Source organism: Mus pahari, chromosome 10 (assembly GCF_900095145.1).
Source record: "Mus pahari chromosome 10, PAHARI_EIJ_v1.1, whole genome shotgun sequence".
Taxonomy (NCBI): Eukaryota; Metazoa; Chordata; class Mammalia; order Rodentia; family Muridae; genus Mus; species Mus pahari.
The window spans coordinates 92270137-92276362 of NC_034599.1; positions in this window are offsets into that span (position 1 = coordinate 92270137).

Consider the following 6226-nt stretch of genomic DNA (forward strand, 5'->3'; position numbering starts at 1 on the left):
GTCCGATGGTGGGCGGTCCAGGTGACGGTGGGCGGTGACAGTGGGCGGTTCGAGGACGCTGTGTTCCGGCTGGTCTGGTGCGCTTCGGATGCGTGACTCCGGCGTGCCTGTAAAAGGCTTATTTGCTCTGGTTGAGGTAGTATTTAACTGTAATTTCAGGGCAATGCAGAATGAGCAGAAGATAAAACACAGTCTCAACTACAGAGCAAGTTCAAGGTCAGCCTGGGTTCCATGGGACCATGGGGGAAAAGGAGGGAAAAACAAAAACAGGAGGCACCATTTATACCAGCAGATGGACGATTGCTTAGAAATCCAGCTCACTAAGTGCAGTAAGACAGAAGAACCTTTACAACATTAAGACCTACACACACCGGGCTGGAGAGATGGTTCAGCGGTTAAGAGCACTGACTGCTCTTCCAAAGGTCCTGAGTTCAATTCCCAGCAACCACATGGTGGCTCACAACCATCTATAATAGGATCCAGTGCCCTCTTCTGGTGTGTCTACAGTGTACTCATACAAATAAAATAAATAAATCTTAAAAAAGAAAAAAAAAAGACCTACACACACCGTATTAGGACAGGTACTTAAGAGGCTGTCAGTGGGGTTGGAGAGATGGCTCGGAGGTTAAGAACGCTGAATGTTCTTCCAGAGTTCCTGAGTTCAATTCATAGGAATTTCATGGTGACTCATAACCATCTATAGCCCTCTTCTGGTGTGTCTGAAGACAGCTTCAGTGTGCACACATATAAATAATAAAAAGAATAAATGATATAATAATAAATAATAAAAAGAATAAATGATATAATAATAAATAATAAAAAGAATAAATGATATAATAATAAATAATAAAAGGAATAAATAATATAATAATAAATAATAAAAAGAATAAATGAAAAACAAAGGAATAAGCTTTACAGGGCAGTGGGAAGGCAGAGGCAGGCATATCTCTGTTGAATCCTGTCTGGTCCAGAGATCAAATTCCAGGACAGGCAGAGCTACACAAAGAAACCCTGCTTCAGAAACAAACAAACGAACAAATGAACGAACAAGCAGAAAATCCGCGTAAGTGGGAAATGTGGGCCAGGCAGGCTGTCGGGGGCCATTTGTCCCCAGCACTTGAGGGGAAGAAGGGGGTGATTTCTGTGTGGTCAAGCTCGCACTCCGACAAATATCAACAGTCCCACTTCTTACTTTTAAAATGACTATACCAAAGCAAAGTTTGCACATCAAACTCCACTCATAAATTAATAAAATGTATATACCAAAATAGATGAGGGTGGGAAAAGGAGCTTAAGAGAGAGAGAGAACAAATCATCTACACACTTGCAATTCTGTAGTATGGGGGGGGGGATGATAGTGCAGGCTTTCATCCCAGCACTCACAGAAGCAGATGCTAAACAGAAAATTTTCAGTTCAAGGCATTTGGGTCTGCACTGTGATTTCCAGGCTAACCAGAGCAAAATAATGAGACCCTGTTAAAGGAAAATAAAACTGTGTCTTATAGTTCAGAATTACTACAAGAGAAATTTTAAATGTTTTCACCACAAAATGATTTGGATGTGAAAAGCAGGCTTTGTAACAGGGCCGCAGACCTTAGCACAACTGACTCCATGATGGAAGTACCACCACTCAGGTGTTAAAAGTTGACAAGTGGGGGGCTGGTGAGATGGCTCAGTGGGTAAGAGCACCCGACTGCTCTTCCGAAGGTCCCGAGTTCAAATCCCAGCAACCACATGGTGGCTCACAACCATCCGTAACAAGATCTGACTCCCTCTTCTGGAGTGTCTGAAGCAGCTACAGTGTACTTACATATAGTAAATAAATAAATTAAAAAAAAAAAAAGTTGACAAGTGGATAGCAACACAGCCAAAACAAAGACCTAATCCATCAGAGTCTACTCTTCTGGGAAAGTCTCTAAATGTGCTTTTGACAGACCAGATCTTTTGGGTTCACACTCCATCTTAAAGAACCTGACCGAACTGGCCCATACCTACCACCAGATTCCAGGATACCTCCCAACAAGACCTGTGTCTAGTACCAGTTTCCAGGATATTCCCCAACAAATCTGCACCTCCAGGTTACAAGCCCGCCCCTGACACTTCGCTTCCTAACAACCACCAATCAGAAGGAAAGCAGAAGTTAAGTTTATGATTAGGCTCCCAGCACCAGCCAACTATGTTGAAGGCCATAATGACCCAAATCAGCCGTGTGCCAGGCTAGATACCTCCTTCTTCCTCTATAATTGCTTGCCTGAAACTGGGCTCACATCTGCTTCCTAATGGGATGGCGACATTGGGATCAGCTCCTTGGTGGTCTTTTGGAGGTCCCTGAATATTTCCAGGCACAACCTTTTTGGCTTCTGTAGTTCAGCTACTAGCTAAATATTCTTGTTAACTGACGTATGCCAAAGCAAGATGCAGTTTTTGTGATTAAAAGTTCTTCCTGAGAAAGTCTTGGGGCTACACTGGGATCCCAAGTCTGCAGGGTGGTCTTGGGTTGGTTTAATAAAGACCTTCTAGAAACTTAAACTCATGTGTGTGCAGGCTTCTCTTAAATACCACACAACAGCCTCATTTAATCATTAGTGATCTATACATCACAGGACTTTATATAAATGAATACAAACAATCACTACGTACAATTGAGAAATAAAGTCATTAGGACAAGTATGATATAAGAGAGAATAGGGTTCTCTTTTTTCCTTTTTTTAATTTATTTATTTATTTATTATATGTAAGAACACTTTAGCTGTCTTCAGACACTCCAGAAGAGGGAGTCAGATCTTGTTAGGGATGGTTGTAAGCCACCATGTGGTTGCTGGGATTTGAACTCCGGACCTTCGGAAGAGCAGTCGGGTGCTCTTACCCACTGAGCCATCTCTCCAGCCCTCCTTTTTTTTTTTTTTTAATTAGATATTTTCTTTATTTACATTTCAAATGTTTTCCCCTTTCCAGGTCTCCCCTTCAAAAACCCTCTATCCCATCGCTCCTCCTCTTGCCTCTATGAGGATGTTCACCCACCTATCCACCTCATCATATCTTCCTGCCTGGCATTCCCCTACATTGGAGGGCATCGAACAACCTCAGGCCCAAAGGTCTTTCCTCCCACAGATGTCCAACAAGGCCATCCTCTGCCACATATTCAGCCAGCACCATGGGTCTCTCCATGTGTACTCTTTGGTTGATGGTCCAGTCCCCAAGAGCTCCCTCCACGGGGCTACAAACCCCCTCAGCTCCTTAGGACCTTTCTCTAACTCCTCCATCAGGGACCTCTTGCTCAGTCCAATGATTGGCTGTGAGCATCCACCTCTGTATTTGTCAGGCTCTGGCAGAGCCTCTCAGGAGACAGCTATATCAGGCTTCTATCACCAAGCACTTCCCAGCATCCACAATAGCATCTGGTTTGGTGTCTGTATATGGGATAGATCCCCAAGTGAGGCAGTCTCTGGATGGCTTTTCCTTCAGTCTCTGCTCCACACTTTGTCTCCATATTTCCTCCTATGAGTATTTTGTTCACTCTTCTAACTAAGAAGCACTAAAGCATCCACACTTTGGTCTTCCTTCTTCTTAGGCTTCACATGGTCTATAAATTGAATCTTGGTTATTCCAATCTTTTGGGCTAATATCCACTTAACAGTGAGTACGTACCCTGTGTGTTCCTTTGTGACTGAGTTACCTCACTCAGTATGATATTTTCAAGTTCCATCCATTTGCCTGCGAATTTCATGAAGTCATTGTTTTTCAAGACTGAGTAAGTACTCCATTGTGTAAATGTACCACATTTTCTGTATCCATTCCTCTGTTGAGGGACATCTGGGTTGTTTCTAGTTTCTGACTATTATAAATAAGGCTGCATCAATGAACATAGTGGAGCATGTGTCCCTATTACATGTTAGAGCATCTTCTAGATATATGCCCAAGAGTGGTAAAGCTGGGTGCTCTCAAGGGCACTGACTGCTCTTCAAGAATTGCCTGCTATCACAGGTCCTGGGGATCCAGAGCCCTCTTCAGGCCTCCGAGTGTATACACTCACATGCATAGACCCCAAACACAAACCCACCAGTGTAGCCAGTGTAGCCTGAACTCTGGGTTCTCTTCTCTCAAAAAGTTAAAATAAAAAGGAGCCAATATTAATTCAATGTAAAATAAAATCTCAGAGACAAGAACTAGTAAAAATACATCAACTAAGATGTTATTATTGGCATCAATTCCAAAATCAAATATATAATGATAAGTGTGAAACATCCTAAACATGTTAATTGTGTGAAGTTGCCTCTGCTTACCCATAACTGGAAACAGAATTTCTCTAAAACCAAGTAAAGGCAACTACACACACAGGTGAGCACTCAAACACACACACAAGCACACACATGCACAAACACATACAAATCCAGTGAAGATGACTGAGTTCGGCGGAAAAGGCAAACTTTTTTATAACATATAACAAGACCATGCTTTTGTACATGAAAACTGAAATTGAATCACTATCTCTTGGCTTTACATAACGCATGACTTCCGGATCAAGACATTAAGTCGTGCTAGGTGTGGTGGTGCCTGCTTGTAACAAGATCACTGAAGGCACAAAGAGAAGACAACCAAGGTTCAAGGCTGCACTGGCTACACTGACCCTTCCTGAGTGGGAACCAAGAGGTGAACTGTGAAAGTTAACATGTAAAACCACAGGGAAAGACCCAGTGTGGTGGAGCCCGCCTGAGATCCCACGTGAAGGCCAATGGCTGAAGATGCACACACTCTCAGCTACAAAGACCATTCAGAGACAACCAGGGGGTACTTGAAAAAAATGGGTCAAAGAAAGTAAAACAAAGAATGAGAGACTGGAGAGAGATGGCTCAGCACTTAGAAGAATGGTTCTCTACCTAAGGCTCTCAGCCCCTTTGAGCGTTTGAATGAATCTTGCACTTTGATCAACTCTCGCATAACGCAGATATTTATACACTATATCAGCAGTAGGAAAATTACAGTTATGAAGTAGCAATGAAAATACTTTTCTGTCTGGGGAGTGTGTGTGTCACCACAAATGAGGAACTATATTAACGGGTCCCAGTGTTAGGAGGGACGAGAACCACTGCCTTAAAAGGACTTACTAAGTTTGCAGCATTCATAGGACTTTTAGCCACCTGTGGATCCAAGGGCAGATGCTCTGACACTCTTCTCTCCAAGCTCTTGCACGCCTACAGGGCGTATGAACTGACAAAGGCATAGTAACAGGCACATAAACAAATAAATACTTATTTATTTTAAAAAGAATGAGAAAATGTGAAGGTAACACAGGGAGCACCTGGTGCCTGTTGTGGGTTATCAGCTTGTCTCCATGTGGGATTGACAAAAACCCAAGGGGTCTAGTGAACCTGTGAGGAATTGTTCTTGATTGACTCATTTAAATTGGGAAGGCCCTCCCAGAATCCAGTTCTTTGGAGGTGTAAAAACGTTGGTACATGTGTTCTATCCTTGGGAGGTGGAGAGAAGTGACCCAGAAGTTGGAAGATTTCCTCAACTACACAGTGTGTTTTAGTCGAATTGGGTTGGTTACGTGGCACTCTGTCTTAAAAAAGAAACGCTAAATGTGTTTTTAAAGTCATTAAATTACAGTGGTGCATAATTAGGAAAGTAGACAAACCTGATGAAGAGGACAGGGCAATGGGGCATGAGTCTTACCAAACTCTATCTTACACGTGTCCAAGGATGTCATCACAAAACTGAAGGAGAAGAGAACAAATGGAGAGGAGGCCTTTGGGAGACGTTTTCCAAAAATCCTTACACTGCAGAGCAGACAGAATCATCGAAGGACTGTCTTCCTGTCGCTGAACATAATTTGCCACCGATGGTTATCAATAGACTCGAGTAGTGGTGGTATTGACCTAACATTTAAATGGTTAGAAGAACTCAGTGAAGATGCAAATGAAAAGTGTGGTACAGTCACCCATGAGAGTGTGCCAGACGCACACTGACTTAGCCGGGGCCTCTAAAATAGAGTCAATAAGTAAATAAGAAACCTAGGGAAAGAAGGGCCCAGGCTGTGTCCCTTAGCTGTTTTTTGTGTTTGTCTGGTATATGTGAGGATGAGCTCTTAGAGGGGACTGAAGGGAGAGAGACTAAAAAATGGTTTCATGTCTCAGACACATATAACTGCAGCAAAATGTCACTTAGAAATCAAGCAGATCTGAGCTTCATTATCATTTTCAACACAAACAAAGCATTTAATTCT